Raw genomic sequence first — 17,819 nt, 5'->3', positions numbered from 1 at the left:
TATTTCTTTTAGAATTTGTGGATGTAATGCAGGGCAGGAATGGTCTAAAACTGTAAAGTAATATAGATGGGCCTTGGAAGGGTATCAGTTTGCACTCAGTAAAAAAACAGAACAGTGAAATTTCCAGTAAAGATGCCACAAAGCAGCACAGCTTTTAGCTTAGAAAAGGATGCAGAAGACAGAGAGCATAATTTGGGTGCCAATTAAGAGAAGTCTACTTAGCTTTGTCTGAAGTTCATTTAAACTTTATATTAGCCACAAAAGGGAAGTTATTGATTAAAAATTGAGCTGTTATCAAGCACTTCTTAAGCAGGACACTCGATTTCTCTTTCTGGCATTCCTGTCATCATCTGTCTTCTCTGTATTCCACACAGTTGTTTTTTTCCTGCTAAGCCAGTTGGACCATTTAGTAAGTAAAAGATAAGATTCAGTGTGTTCATGCCACCCTGTCTGTCTTAATATTTGCTTGATAGGTAGGGCAGCTTCTGAGGGTAGTGCTATTGACAGAACAATAAATACAAAATAAGGAAAAAATAGGAAAAAACAAAATGGGAGTGATGGAATTAGAGCTGTCTGGAAACCCTGGTAGCATAATCACTGGTTTTCCTTATTTGTTTCTTAAAACCCTGCTTGGCACCTTTGTCTTTGCACATATGCAAAGCTGCAGGCAGGTTGCTGTACCCAAATGGCTGGAAATGCTGTTTTTTTCTGTTCAGACTGGCCTCTCTAATGAAACTGAAATGAAACAGCATGAGTGAGTTCCTTTTTGTTACTAAGACAGCAAGGCTTGAAATAGCATTACTGATTCTCACTGGGCATGTGTTGGTGGATGAGACAGAAAATTCAGTTTTATTTCAGAAACAATGTGAATGTGAAAAGAAACTTAAATTGGATATGATAGATGTGTTCACAGATCTATGGCCCCATTTGTAAAAATGCAATGGTTTTTGAATCAAGTGTTATATCAGGTAGCCTTTAGTTCATTAGGACATAGGCTAGTGAAATCTAGACTAGCAATGTGTAGATGAGTGTTAACATGCAGCAATTGCATGTGGCAGCTACCAAAAACTGAATAAAAAGTGTTCCATTCCATATATGTTTCTATAGTTTTAAAGATTTTAGCTTCTGTTTGACTATCAATGTCAATATATCTTGAATATCAATATTTCTTGAACTGGTATTTAGTAAGATACAGTGTCTCAGAATTAACTCTTACCTCAGGAAGGAGGTAAGGGAAGTGTTTATTATTAATGGTCATCTCCTAAAACATTGGAGAAAAGTGAACAGAATATGGAGTCTGAGACTCATTCTGGTTTTTTGCTTAAAAATGTGCAACTGCATTTTAAAAATTTATCCATAATTTTGGGAAAAAAAAAAATTTTCTCTTTTAACTGAACACAACATGGTGCAGTTAAATCATGTATTACTGGATCGTTACATGTGGACAAAGCATCTTTCCATTATGTTTTTGATTTTGATCTTTGTGCTCATGCTGAACTCCTTTAGACAAGCACCTGGGACCTCTCTGCATTGTTTTTTGCAATGTCCATATGAGGCCCAAATGATGGGAAATTGGGATTGAGAGAATGAATCAAATTTTTGCTGTTAGGATATGGAGAATCTGCAAAGTGTCTTGGCACTTCCCTGACTCTATCCAGACTTGTGCAGCACAGAATTCTGTTTTTATGTTGTACCTACAGTGTTATTCAAGTGCTGCTTTAAGAAGCTGCCCTGAAACTGGTAGGGATTGAGGTGGGAGCAATCACCGTGTAGGATTAGCACTGTAGGCCATGTTAAAGTATTTTTCTGTCTAGTATGGTGATTTGCATTTTATCCATGCAATATGTTAGTTATTTATAAACATTCTCTATTCTTGCTAGAGAATATGAAGATGATTTCATGCATCAGAGTGTCTGTGCATGCAATAAATTCTCAGGAGAGGGAATAAATTTGAGGAGTATGGGAAGACTGGAGCAGAATCCGATGTGTAAGTAGGGCTTACTTTATGAAAAAAGTCCTCAACAAATCAAAAAAATTATCTGAAGGCTAATTGGCTACACAGAAAAAAGGAATTTTTACTCAGACTGGCTGCTGCTGGCCTGGCCAAATATATATAGAACATACTTTTAAAAATTATTACAAGTGTTTTGTTTTCCATATATTATTTTTCTCCCTGAATGCCATTTTGTCTACTGTTAAGGAGATGCAGGGCAAAAACTGAGTTATTGCAGCCATGCAAATGGGATGGCTCATGCTTCTAAAAGGAGTAAATGATAATTACTTGACAGATTGAGCAATAGGTGGTTTGTTTCTTATTTCATTATTACAGAACATTCTCTTATAATGCAATGAACAATGTCATTCATTGGATTTTGTTAGAAATGTATTAAAAAAAGCCTGAAGAATTTAGCAAAACCTATGTTTTGTGCCTTTGTGTATTCTGGATGCTGGTATTTTTCAAGGGTTTTCTGATAAGGCTTCTTTTCACTTTGTTATTTTGCACAGTTTTTCCTGAATGAATATTTGTGTCATATAGACCTTCACTGACTGCATTCTGACCTTCTCTATTTGGAGCTGCTGTAAAAAAGGCACACGGTCTATGCTGGAAGGATTGGACCAAATGTCCACCCCACCTGGACGTGAGATCCTAAATAGTTTTAGGGCTGTTTTAATTATTTGTCAGCTCCCCATGAACTGGATTAGAATTGTGGTTGCATATGAGTTTTGCAAGGTGTCTTTTTGTTGAGCTTAAGAGCAGCATGTTTCACCTTTCACAAGAAAGAGTAAACAATTCAAGGCTCATACAAAGTTCAAAAAGTCCAAGTGCGAGGTACTGCACCTGCATCAGGGCAATCCCAGACATGAGACCAGACTAAGAGATGAAGACATTTGAGAGCAGCCCTGCAGAGGAGAACTTGGGGGTTCTCAAGGATGCAAAGCTGGACCTGAGCCAGCAATGTGTGCTTGAAGCCCAGAAGCCCAAACACTCCCAGGAGTCATCCAAAACACTGTGGCCATCAGGGCAAGGGAGAGGATTCTACCCTGTCAGAATCTGAGGTATTGATGATTCTGAGATTGTAGAAAGTCTCTGTCTGTCAGCCCCACTGCCAAAGCAGAAGCCATAATTGGTCTGTGCTGGTTTCAAGGTTGTTTATTCTGTTTATCTCTAACATGTTCTGCTGCCCTGCCGCAGCTCTGTCCTGCAGGGCAGCGTGTGGGGCTCTGCCCTCAGTGGGATGGTACAAACATTAAATACCACAAACTACCTGTGCTGGATTTACAATAACGTGCCAATATCTGTCACCTACGTTGGACAGTGTGTCCCCAGCCTAAACCAACAGAAAAATGCCAACACCACAGTGAAACATGGAGGGCATGAAGAGGGAGAAAAAGGACAAGACACACCCAATTTCCTCCATCTTGTCCCCTTTGGGCCCCTAATCTAGAATCCTAAAATTTTACTTTTGCACCCGTTCCACACTTAATTATTACTGATATCAAACACTCAAAGCTTGTAATTCATCCTTTGTAATTCATCCTGTAAGATTGAAAACTCTTTTCCATGGACAGAGATCACAGCCAGTGTCTCTGGGGGCTCTGTCCAGGGGGGTTCCTGACCCCTGCCAGGGTCCCAGACCTGCCAGGGCAGCCAGAGGGATGCCCTGGATTCCTACATTACCCCTCTGCTCTTTCCTTGTGAGACCACCTGGAGAATTGTACCCAGCTATGGGGTCCCCAGCACCGGAAGGATGTGGAGCTGCTGGAGAAAGCCCAGAGGAGGGCCATGAAGATGATGAGATGGCTGGAACACCTCTCCTGTGCAGACATGCTGAGAAAGTTGTGGAGAAGAGAAGACTGGGAAGAGCTTAGAAAAGCCTTTGGGTACATTAAGAGCTTCCACAACAAAGAGTGAGAGCAATATTTTACTGGGTAGGCAATAATAGGGCATAAGGGAGTGGTTTTAAATGTAAAGACAAGATTTAAGTCAGATATTGGAAAGAAATTCTTAACTGTGAGGGAGGTGAGAAAGTAGAACCAGTTGCCCAGAGAAGTTGTGGATGTCCTATTCCTGGAAACATTCAAGACCAGACTGGATGAGGCTCTGAGCATCCTGGTCTAGTAGGTGGCATCCCTACCTATGACAGAGAATTGGGAACTAGATGAATTTAATGTCCCTTCGAACCCAAGCCTTTCTATGAAATGACTCTATGACTTCCTAAATTCCCAATTCTAGCTGAAAAATGTTTAGCCTCAAACTAATAGTTTTTATGGGTCTAATCAGTAATAGCTATAATGCTTTCACAGGATGTTCCTGAGTGCATCTAGTTATGGAGGTTTGACAAAACCTCTTTGGGTACAGCAATTTCTGAAGCATTGTGATTCCACCTTCTAAATGAATAGTTTTAACATGTCATAGCTGTCCTTCCCAGGCATCAGCTGCTTTGTAAATCATTGCAGTTGATAGCATATTGGGTTCCCAGAAAGCAATTAGACAAGGCCTTTTTGTATTTTCCCCCTCATCTCTCATTCTATCTGAACCTGTCTCTTTTTCATGTTAATTTTAATGTAAACCTTTTTTGTTTGAGTGTTTTTAAGGCTACATAGTGTCTGCAGCTCGATGCATTAGCGGTGCCCTGCAATCTGGGGCAGACAAGTTCCATATCAGTAATTTAATAAGTCATACATAAAAAAAAACCCATCATAGATTTATTTTATTTTAAAATGGAACAGGGTCAGCTTTGTGAGCAATGTATCTGCCAACTACTGTCATTGTCCTGCCTAGGCAAGCTCATTTATCTTCGTTAGTAAACAACTTAAAAGGCAAAGAAGTTGGATGGCTTAAGGGAATGTTATTAGGACACAAAATCTCTGATGTCTTGCCTAAATCCAGGCTGAATAACTTATTAGGCATCTACCACCAGTATGCAGTTAGGGGATGCAGCTAAATATATGGCTGTTATTAGCAGGTGACAGAGGAACAGGCAGTTGTCACAGCTGGGAGGTCAGCACAGTTAAATCAATCACAGTCAGGGTGTCTGCAGAGAAAACAATAAAGGTGCAAGCTTGTAAATTCTGACAATCACCAGCATTTGAAGTGCATGCATTCAGTTGCAAAGTCTTAAAATGTAAGGGCCTCTGACTGGAAATCTTAGGCATAGCTGATTAATCTAATTTTATTTTGTTCCTTTTTAAACTTAAATTCTTTGGCATGTGGAGTGCTTTGTGTTCTCTGGTGGGAAACTATGATTTGTGATATATAAAGCAGCTCAAATAAGCAATTTACAACAGTAAAAATTAGTGAACAAGTTGTTTAGTTTTCCAGACACCTAATTTCCCATACCATCAATTCAGTAGTCCTATGGCCACTAATATCACACCAATTTGAAAATGTAGTTTAAGCATGGGTACACAAACATGCTGGATGGTGGGGAAGGGCGTTCTCTGCTGAAGAACCACAGCAAAACCACTATAAATTAAAAGTATATAATCTGCCTTCATAAAAGCCAGCATGAACTTGCAAAGCCTTTCTGGGACCATTAAAATGTCTGTATTTCCCAGCAGAACTCATTACCCTAAGTGCATCCCTGTGGACTCCAAGAACTCCAGCTACATTTGAGAAGTATCTCAAGGGCAGCTGCTACCTCTGTGTCTGAAAAGAGCATTGTTTTGCTCTTTTTGTGAAGACAGCACATACTTGAAAGGATGTGTTTAGAGGAGAAAAAGAAGTTATGGAATATACCAGGTGTCAACACCTGCAAAGCTACTTGTCAACTGTAGAACTTGGACAATTCTATTGTGAAGTTTGAAACCCTTGAATGATAAAAATTGATAACAGAAAACTATTAAGGTCATGTATACTTCTCAGTATTCAGACTGCAATAAATCTTTCTAGTGCTATTGCCCTTTTTTTCACTAAAGTAGAATATTTCCAATATTCTTCTCTTTTTTGCTCCAGCAAACTGTTTCACAGTACACTATACCTGACTGTTTACCTAATTTCTGACACTTTTTACTTTGTTGCATAGAGGACCAGAGATTAATTTGTTCGTTTTTATTTTTTTTGTCTTCTGTGAAATTGGCAACGATGGGAATATGCATTTCTTAGATGAAATTAAGTACCTCAAGTCTGTTCTGTAGAAATGTCCTTCAGCTTTGCACATAAAGAAATGCAACAAGTTCTGATGCTTCTGCTTTCTTCTTACTTGCTCTTTCCAACATGGAACACAATGTATGGTAAAAAGTAGCTGAAATAGAGGTCAGCAAAGAATTTTGGGAAGGCAGTGAGAAGTTGTCCTAAAAATCTGTCAAAGCAAGGAGTACAAAGTGTAGTAAGAGCAGATGATACTTGTTTGCTGTCTTGCTAAAGCTGCAGATATTTCATAAGCAGGAAATTTTTTCTCACTGTTCAAGGCATCAGAGTGCAACCCCTTTGTTGGAATTTGGCAGCAGGGGTATATGAATGTATGGAGGCTACTTGTAGAAAACACTAGGAAACTGTTGAGGATGCACTTATCAGCCATTTGGAAAATCAGAAGTAGCTGAATAGTAGTTTTGACTCTGGGAAGTTGACAACACAGTACTGCTTGGACCCTTTCTTAAACTTCCCAAGACTTTCTCTCTCACACACCTCAGAAAAGGATAAGAAACTGTGCTGGCCTGAGGTTGTTCTGTTCACATTAAAGCAATTGGGTTTTTTGAAAGATAAGTGTGGTGAGGATTGTAAGAACTGTGCTCTTATTTGGCCTACCAAAGGAGCAGAGTAATGCAACCAAGTCTCTGCATGAAGAGATTGGGAACAAATTAATATCAAAATTCTGGGGTTTATAATACACAAGACTTAAGCAGCTAGGTAAAAACAATTTGACAAGAATATCCCTTATTAGAGAAAACAAGGATGAGTGCACTTGCACAAACATGAAGAAATTAAAATTTAAAATATAGTTTGAAACATTTTTTCCATGAGTTTTGCCTTGTCTAACATTACATTTTACTTAGTTACTTAAGAAGACTATTTCTATTGAAGCATTGAAGATTAAAGGCCAAAGATCAAATGTGATGTAATAATTTTTAAACAAATTTTTAAAAATATAAAAATATTTATGAAAGATTGAAATTATTCAAAGATTGTAAGTATCGCTTCACTACATATTTCTGAGATTACTATAAGTAATATTAGGTTTGACTTTATTATTGGATGAAGAACTATATTAACAATATAATCATTATTCTAAGAGGAAGAAGTAGAGACCTCAGTTCTTTTAGCAGTTCTGCTGCTGTTTCAGTATTCCTCATTTTGCTGCTCTGACTTCTTTGTATGAAAACCAAAGGAATATGAAAGAATTGAAACAACAGGATGCTTCTGTTTCAGTGGCTGATGGCATAAGTTAGTAACTACTGTATCAGTGATAACACTGCCAATTTATGAAAGAAGAAGCAAATAGAGAAAAGTGAAAGTCTTTCTTAGGTAAGGATTTATCTGCCAAATTAATAGGCAACTGTTGATGTTGCTGTAGATTTAAAATAAATGTATCAAATATTAAAGTCATTGGTTGATGAAGTAGGAATCTGCATGAATTAAGGAAAAAAATACAGGTTTTTTAATGCTACTGATTATCTCAAAACAAACAGTGAGTACAATCGAATTTATGAAGGATTGATTAATACTGTTCTCTAAATTATTTCCTTTATTGTTTACCTGATAAGCAATCACACAAGGAGAAAAGGAGACTCAGAGGTGACCTTATCACTCTGCAGCATCCTGAAAGGTGGTTGTAGTCAGGTGAGGGTTGGGCTCTTTCTCCAGGCAGCCACCCACAGAACCAGAGGACACATTCTCAAGTTACATCTGGGGAAATACAGGTTGGATATTAGGAGAAAGATTTTTACAGAAAGAGTGATAAAGCACTGGAGTGGTTTGCCAGGGGAGGTGGTAGAGTCACCATCCCTGGATGTGTTTAAAAAAAGACTGGATGTGGCACTCAGTGCCATGGTTTACTTGAGGTGTTAGGGCATGGGCTGGACTCGGTGATCTTGAAGGTCTCTTCCAACCTTGTGATTCTGTGAATGTATCCATAGTCTGACTTTTTTTACAAGTTGGAAATATGTAAGAAAAAGGGGCCAAATTTTCTTAGCTATATATTATTTTCCTCTGGGAATTTTTGTTTGTTTGTTTGTTTGTTTGTTTAGATTTTTGGGGTTTGCTTGGTTTTGTTGGTTGGTTAGGTGTTTGGTTTTTTTTGGGTTTTCTTTTTTTTCTAGTGGTGTGTGGTGGGCTTTTTAATTGTGAAAACCAGTTGATGGGAAAAGCTGGCCGAAAGTTAATCAATTGTCTGACTATTGTGCTTTCTGAGAACTTAAGCTCTTCACTGAGAGAAGTGTGTCTTGGCATTTTATTAGCATAGCTCTTAAGAAAACATTTAACAAAAATAACAATCTAGGCATATTATAGATAATTTTGTTATCTGTGAATACCTCACTGGAGTGAGCCCTGCAGTCAGAGCAACTCATGGCTCTTAATACCAATATAATTCTGTAATGCTTGTACAGGCAGAGTGAAAATAGCAAGGTACCATCCACTTTGAAACATTCTGCAGGTGGGACTAATAAACCTGAGCTAGAGTTAATTAGCTAATTAGTTATTAGAGTTAATTTAGTATTAAAAGTTTGATGATAACCTCAGAGCCATCTCTAAAGCTTCTCTCTTTCAGTTCTTGTGAGAGGCTGTTCTGAGCTCACCAGAATCTTGTGAGTGCATACCCTGCCACAGGGTTTCTGATGAGCAGAAACCAGGTAAATTTTTTACTAGGAAAGTTCAGATTCTTTTCAGGATTTCTACACACAAAGTATGTTTTAATGAAAAGTACTATGACAAAAGCTATGGCTTTTTAAATGAGATGTTTTCTTCTGCTTTAGCCTTATGATTTGGTAAACTTCAAGAATGCAGCAGAGTAAAAGGGCTCCCTAGTGTCTGGGAGACCAGCTGGGCTTGAATGTTTGAAAAAACCAAAAACCAAGAAACCTGTAGTGCTGCCTTTTCACTAAAGGACTTGCAGAGGGGTCCAGCTGAGAAAAGCTAAGGATGGCAGCATGCTGGAGATAGAGAGAAGACATGGGATTTCTGAGAGCTTTCTTTACCCAGCCAGGAGATGTGAAGAAGCAATAAGTTTGGTCCAAAGGACTTCCAGTTTCTTTGCTTAATTATATGGGACTACCCCTGCTCTCTTGGCATACCTAAAATAAACCAGCTTGGGACAGCAGTTAACCACAGCAATTGCAGTGTTTGTTTGCCTGGCCTAGAAAACAGGGAAATGATAGCCCTCTTTTATTCCCATTCCTGACCAAAACAAAAACAATCTTCCCCAGACCCAAATGCAAGACCTAGAAGATCTGATCACCCTCAGATTAAAAATGAGAATTGCTTAGACAAAATAGTGGACAATTTTCTCGTGTTGAGTTGTCAAATGGCATTATAGTTTTTTCTCAAATATTTGTAGAGGTGGGTGTGGGAGCTAAAGGCATCACAAGGATCTGTGGCTGCCACTGGGGAGTCAAGAAGGTCAGTCCAGGACCGAAGTGGCTGTCAGGATACCATGACTGTCTTCCTGGGATACCAAGCCCTGGACAGAAGAGCAACATCTGTCTTCCTTTAGGTGTTTTACCGCAAGGGGAGAAAGGTACAACTGATCCCAAACCTTGATTTCTTAGGGCTTGTGAGTTTTGCTTTTTCTGCCTTATTGGAAGGTGTCCAGATCTTCAGATATTTTTTGTTCATTTATAGTTTAATTTAATTTTCACTGGTAAAGGTGACTTAGAAAAGAGCCTGCTGCAAATGACAACTTTGTGACTAAATAACATTTTTCAAACTGTATATGTTAGCTTACCTGATTTTTTTTTTTTTCCTCAGAAATAGCAACTTTGGATACAGAATCCAACTGTGCAGCAAGTCAGCAAGGTCTTAGGAGGTAAAAAGATACTATCCATGCTATGTTTATGGGGAATTTTTTTTAGAAGTTGTCTAAAGGTTGATCATTGCTAGCTTTTCTCCCTCAGCTTCTACTCATTCAATAGCCAACCATGAGGAAAACTAGAAATTTTGAGTTATTGATGTTTCTTAATTCTAGGGACTATAGACTCACTAAAGTTTATAGTTTTGTTACTCAGTAATCTTTTTTTTTTTTTCATTTATAATAACCAGCTTACTTTTGGAGGGGCTGGGGGGGGGGGGGGTTGGGGAGTAAGGAGGAGGCTCCTTACAATTTTTGATAAAAATAAACCAAGTTGTTTTGCATAAGCATTAGCTGGAGTGAAACTTGTTGCTAAAATGTACATGTACTTGTATGCAAATGTCCTTTCACAAACGTGGATCACCATCATGATGCTATTTGTACAAAGCACCTAAAATCAAGAGTAGAATTCAAAAGAGGCTGCTAAGGCAGCTGTTGAACATAAAAACTTATTTAATTTCTTAACTATAGCACAGTTTCCTACTCCATTTGCTGTAACACTCAGCTCCTGGGGTCACTCCTGTGAAGGCATTTTCTGTTGTGCCAAGACAAAATCACACATAAAGCACATGGAGGATAAAAGAATTACCTCTTATAAATGTGTACAGCAGCAAGGTGGGAGTATCTTTTTGGGTGGAGATGTTATGACCACTGCTCTGATGTTTTCTCTCAATGAGTCTGTACTGGCCAAACATCTTCCAGTCAGATGTGGAAGAGTAAAACTCCGTGGCATCTTGGGATGGAATGAGCTGCCTTTGTTGTTTTTTTTTTTTTTTTTCCTCACAGGTTTTTCTATTTTGTCACAATGCTGTCACAGTCTTCCTTGAAATCTGCTAGTAAAGTTTCAGCTCAACTTTTTTCTTTCTGTGTTCTTTCTTTATATTTACTTTTTCTTTTCTAGGACATTGTAACTCCAATTAAACTCTTGCTAAACTCTTGCTTTCTGATGAAAGTGTAAAAAACCATATCTACGGTTTCATCAGTTTTTTCATTAAAACATGCCCAAGTCATGAATTTCCCCTCTTCCACTACATATTTAAGAAAAATCCATTAGAAGTACTACTTATACACTTTATATACATAAAAATCATGTTTGAAACTAAGCAGAAACTTCTGATTTCTGAAATTTTAATTGGCAGCTGTGATAGCGACAGGATTTTGCTTATATTTTTGCATTGCAACTGAGAATTCAGTCAAAATTTAGCAATAATAGGCTGTATAGAGCTAGGAAATTGCTTCATCTTTTTTCATTAGACTGAATTAATTTCTTCTTTCAAAACTATCTGGATTCAACAGCCTTGGCTAATTTAGCAAATGCAGTTTGTCAATGCCCTGTAAAAATGGTGCTTCTGCTCCCCAGCTGTGATTTTTGCTAGGTCCTGGAACCATGTTCATTTCACTTGTGACATGCAAAGCTTAATACCTTTTCATTTAATATCTATTGAGTTGTGGAGCTTTTTTTTCTTTTTTGGCTTGGGTTTATTATTGTTGTAAATAACAAAATGAAAGAATATCATAGTAGGGCAAAAAAAAAAAAAGAGGTTTGCAGAAAAAGAAAAAAAATCTTCCACTTGTGCTCAGTGTTGATTTTGCAAAGGACTAGTCCTTATAAATTAAATAAGAAAAAAGTTTTAAAACTTTTGCTCTTGTGATGTCTTCATCTATGGTTTCCAATTGTCTGTATTTTAATATTAAAAAGCATAAAGTTGTTACATAGGCCCCAGAACCCTGAGCTCAATTTAAAGAAGGAATGCCTAATTTCAATTCTGTCTTCTCAGGCCATAAATTTCACAGATTATGAGTGTGAATAGCTGGAAGCAATGTTCTCTTTCTCTTTAGATTTAAATTCCACTGCTGTTCTTTTTATGGTGACATTCTTGCATTTCTGAAAGGGAAAAAAAGGAATATTGGCTGTCACAGGAAAATTCTCAAATGCCTCACAAAGGAAATATACCTATTTCTCTTGTTCTTAGGATAACTAATTTTGGGGTTTTAAATCTTTTGCATGCTGTTCTCATGTAATTATAATGTTGTGAGTGTCTTTGTGGTTGCCTTCCTTAAAATATTATTTTCTTCTGATGATAGCATAAAAGCTTTTCGGAGCAGAGCACAGTCCATTTGACTGCTGGTTATCTATTGGCTGTCCAATGTAATGTTCAAAGCACAAAAAACAGAACTATGGTGTGCAGCACCTTACTTAGTAGTGTAGTGAAAGGCTTATTTTCCCTGTATGCTTTGCACAAGGAAGCAGTGGAAAAATAATCTGTTAATTTGAGCAACTTTTTGGAACCATTTGGTTTTTCAGTCTCTACATTTTGAATTCTATTTAAGACCATGGCAAAAAAAAAAAATTTAAAAAAAATCTCTTACCTTGAAAAGGGGATGGTTCCATAGTCTTCCTCAGTCTGAAAGTCTTATCAGTGATAGTGCTAAAGGGAGTAGCTTGGAAGCATGAATTTGTTTTGCAGGGTGTTCATGAACAGGAAAATATTCTTTTAGGGTTTTTTTAAGGAAAAAAATGTGATTCATTAACAAATTCTCTGAAATTGCTCTTTGCTGTGTTGATCACACCAGTATAGAACAGTCATGAAGAGGTGATGCCCCAGACACACCCGTGCCTGCCCTGAGGTCTCTGGTCACTTAACTCTGTCTCCCAGCTCACTTCAACATCAGTGTCACCTTAATCTACAGCATGATCTCCAAACTGGAAGTGTTTAATTATTCCAAGCTGTTAAAACATGCTGGTTTGACTTCTCAGGAAGCCTGAACCAAAAGTATGGCAATGTGACCAGATCAAACCCTGTGTGTGTTTGTGCCATACCCTAAAACATCTATCAGGCTTTGTGGTAAAGCCTTCATATTCTTACTAAGTTATTCTGGACTTCATGATAAGAAATGGATGTTATGTTGCAGGCTTTACATAGTCAGAAATGTCTGTGGTTTGGTGCTTTGTCTTCACTTCACTTGCTATTTCATGCCTTTTTTTCATTCAGACCAAACACATGGATAAATGCTTTTCTAATTTAGCAGTTCACTATGCTTGAGTTCCTCAGCTTGTTTTTTGTCTTCTTTTTGTAGAAAGATGAATCATTGTGAATCCCTGGCTCCCTCCTAGGAGTTATTTGCAACTATCTTCTCTAGTTGTCTTTTCCTTGATGTGTATTGGAAGGGGACTTTATTTTTAAGACTACTGTCATTTCTTCCTGTGTTCCTGAGTGGATTCTTTTTCTTTCTTTTTCCCTCTCCCCTGAATATGGCAGTTTGAAATATTTCTTTCATGACAGTTCTTTACCCAAGCTTTTGTAGAAATATGGAAGAATTCCTTTTAAATACTTCTCAAATTACTATTCAAAATGTACAAAATATAGTACGTCTCCTTTTTGATAATTTTCTGATTGCTTTTCCTCATTTTATTTCCTTCTAGGGAGAAGTTGTGTAGAGTGGATTTCCTGACCAGCTGCCATTGTTTCACTCAGGCCTTGGAAAGACTTACTAATTATCTGTGCAAATAAAGAAGTCTTGGTCCAGATGGAATCAGATTTCTGATACCTGGCATTTGAACCATCAAGTGGACTGCCATAAGATGTGGTCTTGCAGAAAAATGTACCAGGGCTATAGCTCAGGGTAAAGTCTGTATCTGCTATTTAGGCATTAATCTTTATCCGTGGTGACTGTTTCATACCACAACTATAGAAATGCACGTCCTATTTCATTTGTGTGTTTATCTTTCTATTCTGCTGGGTATATTTTGTAGTTTAAATAGTAGGGAATACTAAATTGTTGCTGTTGTTTTTTCTATCTTTGTAGTTTTAGAAAATAAATACACCTAATTTTGCTCTTTCCTTGAAAATATGAATGGTAGATCTGTGGTAACTCAACTAATCGGGGCAAAAATAAATGGCTTTGGTTCATGAATTGGAATGGAAAACTTGTAAAACTGCTTGTAATAGACTCTTCTGGTCTCCATCCCCTTGCCAGACCTCTGAAAATTCCTTTATTAGTCATGTTACCTTCATTTGATATTTTCAGTTATTTGGGGAAAAAGAAGAAAAAAGTTTCCTTGGGGATTCAGTGTCCCCTTCTCAAGCAATGCAAAGCAGAGTTATGGGATGCCATAACAAACCTATTTGTTTAAATGTCCTTGATAGCCACCAGTAACACATTTAATGACCTGAAACAGTCATTGTTAGTGATGGTTCTTGTAAGTCTTAGGGGATCATTTCTGCTTTTCACATTTAAGAGTTAAAGGAAGCTGCCAGACCAGATGGGATTCTGAAGAGAGCACAGAACCAACCCCTCAAGAAAACAGAAAGTGGTAGGACTAATTTCTATTTTCCTGATAATAAATGATGCCATGGGAAATTATCCTTATAATTTGAATGTCGAAATTAGATATCTAGAGCCAGAGGAACATTCTCAGTTTTGTTTTCATGTCCTCATTTTTTGTCCTTTCCCCATCATTGTATGCTTAATTCATAGTATGTCAAGTTTGGGGATGTATATAATGGCTTCTTAATTCAAGCATAGCTGGAAGATTTTAATGGTTATTTTTGGGCCATCTGGAGCATGAACCTTAATCTTCCTAAGCTGTATTTTAAAAGAGCTGATGGACTCATTTGCCAGAGTTTAATTTGACAGAAGAGTGGTTTTATCTGTTCTATCAATTAAAGCATAGTCTGTTATCAGTCAACAATATAATTTATGATAAGTACTGTAACTGTTAAATGCATTATGTTGCCCATACGGTGGCTGTCCTGTTGTTGTCTCTCTTTTCAAATATTTTTTTTATTTTTAATTGGACAACCTATTTCTTCTGCTTACAGCATGTTAATCAGGAATATAACACTGAAATATAAGCAGGAACTCAACCCACAGAACTCTGATGAGTGTGGAGGCTTAATGTAGCAGAACAGAAAGCAAAATGGAATCACTGTCAGAATCACTAAAAACTTACTCTTTTCAAATTTAACTAAAGAAAAAGAGTTCTTACTGCTATTTTAAATCAATAAAAATATTGTCACCAGTACATGTTCACTTATCCTGAAAAATTCATTTCCAGAGAGCAAGATCCTACTTTCTATAACTGTATAGCTCAAAAAAAATTTTTTGAAAGAAATGCATGTTCTCTTTTGCATTTTTCATGGTAGGGGGAATATTGTTTTTAAAGTATGTTTATATTTTGTAGCCAGAAGCTTTTCACAAACATATTGTGGAAGTTTATTTTGGCGCCAGTCCTACAGTAATACTTTGAAGTGAGCTTCCCTGCATTGCATATAAGTAAAAAGTGGTGCTGGGGACAGTAATATACTTTTTCCTCTCATTCTTCTGAGTTTTTACTGAGCCTTAACAATGATTATTGATGACAGTAGCTATGAAGTCTTTGCAGGTGCTATATTTTTCCCTTTCCATTGTGCTATAGTGATAGCTGCTCTGTATTGACCATTCCTAACTATCAGGATATTCAGCCAAGAGAGACTGGACTTTGCCACTGAAAAACATTCCCGCAGCACAGGTCTCACAATTCTTTCAGTGAAGATAGTGCTGATGAAGATTTATCAAAAAGGAGTAGGGTGCAATTAGATGACTCCTCCCCTCTTTGAATGACTCTGGTTTTTAATAAGTTTTATGATCTGTGCAGCACATTTAGTCTGTGTTCAGGAAAATATGTGACTACCCGAAGGAAAATAGAATATGCAGTACTGAGCCTTTCAAAGGGATATGGGTAACTTGGAGGCTCTCAGGAATATTTTACCCTTTTAATTTAACTCCTATGTTTTCTGAAAGCTGATCAGTATCAGGGAAATTGCATTGGGCTTTGGTGTGTCAAGCACTGTGATTTGTAGTCACAATGTCTCATTGAAAACTGTTAGCTGAGTACTCAAAAGTCCTAAATATTTGAAGGAGTAAGCTGCTGAAAAGTTAAAATGAAATAGTAATTGTGATGTTACCTTGATAGCAATTTCTGTACTTTTTTCTTTGCTCCAAAAATTGTTCCAAAGCATTTTGAGAAAAGGAAGGCTACATCAAGTTAACGTTCATTTCAGGCCATGTGCCTGATTCTCCATCTGGAATCCTATTTTCAGGCAGTCTGTCTGGACTTTCCAAGTTATTCAAGGAATGAGGTACAAAGATTTGCATTCACAGCTCCTGTAGAAGTGGGAAGCTTATAGCCCTGTCTGAGGTCAGACATGCTGCAAATGGGCAAAGACCTCCAGAGAGTTCTGCCACTGTACCTTATATTTGAGCTGTGTTCTGCCTTGGCAGTCATTCAGAGTCATATACTGGATTTTCATCCATGCTATTGTGGAGGAAAGAAATAGAATTAAACTCAGAAAGAGGTGAAGAGTTTGTGTTCAAATGAAGGATCCTGGTTTGATGGCAATTTTCTGCATCATACTGCTAGTCTAAGAACCTCTGTAAAATATCTTTTTATAGAATACCCGAAGATTACATTAGTGTGTTTAAAATATCCCTTAATGACTCCTGATTCTTTCTGTATGAAACCCAGAAGCATTTATAGATAGTTCTATCATATTGCATCCTATGTTTTGGAGAGAAAAAGCTGAAATTCAGCTGGCTGCCTTCTCATGAGCTTGCTAAATTATCTAAAATTTTGAGCATTTAGTTTGTGGGTGAATTTGGATAATTAAAGCATATTCCATTAGCTGAAATGCATAAGCATTGCTACCTGCAGAGTTTTGTTGCAGGAGAAATGGTTTTTCACATTTGTGGGGAGCTCGTCCTTCCACAGAGGAGTTTTGTAGAAACAACAGCTCCAGAAGAATATGAATATTTGAATACCCCTATAAATTGTTATTTATCTATTGCAACCTTTTTGTTCAAATACCTCATCCCTTTTCTGTGTTTTTAGCTATGCTTGCTTTCTGCCTTTATATGACTTTTTTTTTCCAGGAGTCCCTGTTTGAGGAGATAAGGACTTGAGAAGATGAGGAGGCACTCTGGCTTTGTGTTATAAACTGTTAATATAAATATTTTACCTCTTTTTCATGATTCTAATAATTATTGGAAAGCTGTCTTGTACCACTTTTAGCATGAAAACTTCAATAGTTCCTTTAGCAGGTGTTTCTCAAAAGACCAAGCTGGAAATCCTGTCCCTGTTGTCTACTAATGTGGATCAATCTATGGCCCCAACAAGAGCTGGTAATGTGCTATATCATTGCTTCCACCCTGAATTAGCAAGTTGTGGAGCTATACAGGAGGAGGTGAAAGAAATTTACCCTGGAACATTTCTCATTTCAGGAGGTAAGAACGATTATCCTTGGAGCTGGTTAACACCTTGTGGAAGTGTTAACTAAGTAGGGCTCACCAATCTGAGAAAGTGCAAAATGTTTGAACTCTATTGGCTCTTTTTCCCAAGCTACTCCTACATTTTTTCCTGCTTTGTTTAGACACAGCATTTTAACAGCAGAGATAGAAGATCTTTCCTTGCCCCTTTTAGTACTGTTCTACTCTCTCCTTGTGTTGTTGCTTCAGTCCTTTAAAAGACTACAAAGTGCAGTCATGTTCTTTCAATACAAAGCTGTGAGAATTAAAAAAAAAAAAAAAAAAACCAAAACAACAAAAAGACAAAAAAAAACCCAAACTCAAAAAGCCAGGGGACTTGCTTGTGGCAAGCACATTTCTCTCCTTCTCAAGGTTCTTCATAGAGGTGCACAGAGAGAAATGAAAGAGAAAACAACTTCTAATTCTGCTCCTTGTTTTTCCTATGTGGAATGTGTTTGGAGAATTGTTTACCTGGAGTGAGTGCTTGGTTGGATTCTGGTGAGGATTGTTTGAGCCTGATGGCCAATCCAA

At 37.5% G+C, this 17,819-nt stretch overlaps 1 long non-coding RNA gene across 3 annotated transcripts in view; it reads left to right on the top strand.

Annotated features, from left to right (window-relative positions):
* The window catches only part of LOC140685257 (uncharacterized), a 112,223-nt gene extending 94,706 nt beyond the window's left edge, over positions 1-17,517 (top strand). Inside the window, exons 5-6 of one of the 3 annotated variants that reach the window (XR_012058587.1) lie at positions 9,905-9,962; positions 13,429-17,517. This is a non-coding gene — a long non-coding RNA (uncharacterized lncRNA). Of the gene's footprint in view, positions 1-1,880; positions 2,026-3,701; positions 4,140-9,904; positions 9,963-13,428 lie in introns of those variants that run through there. The other 2 variants (XR_012058599.1, XR_012058580.1) reach the window with 2 other exon arrangements.
* The last annotated feature ends 302 nt before the right edge of the window (positions 17,518-17,819 follow it).

The sequence above is a fragment of the Taeniopygia guttata genome, chromosome 1 (assembly GCF_048771995.1).
Source record: "Taeniopygia guttata chromosome 1, bTaeGut7.mat, whole genome shotgun sequence".
NCBI classification, from domain to species: domain Eukaryota; kingdom Metazoa; phylum Chordata; class Aves; order Passeriformes; family Estrildidae; genus Taeniopygia; species Taeniopygia guttata.
This window is presented reverse-complemented; position numbering and strand designations above follow the sequence as displayed.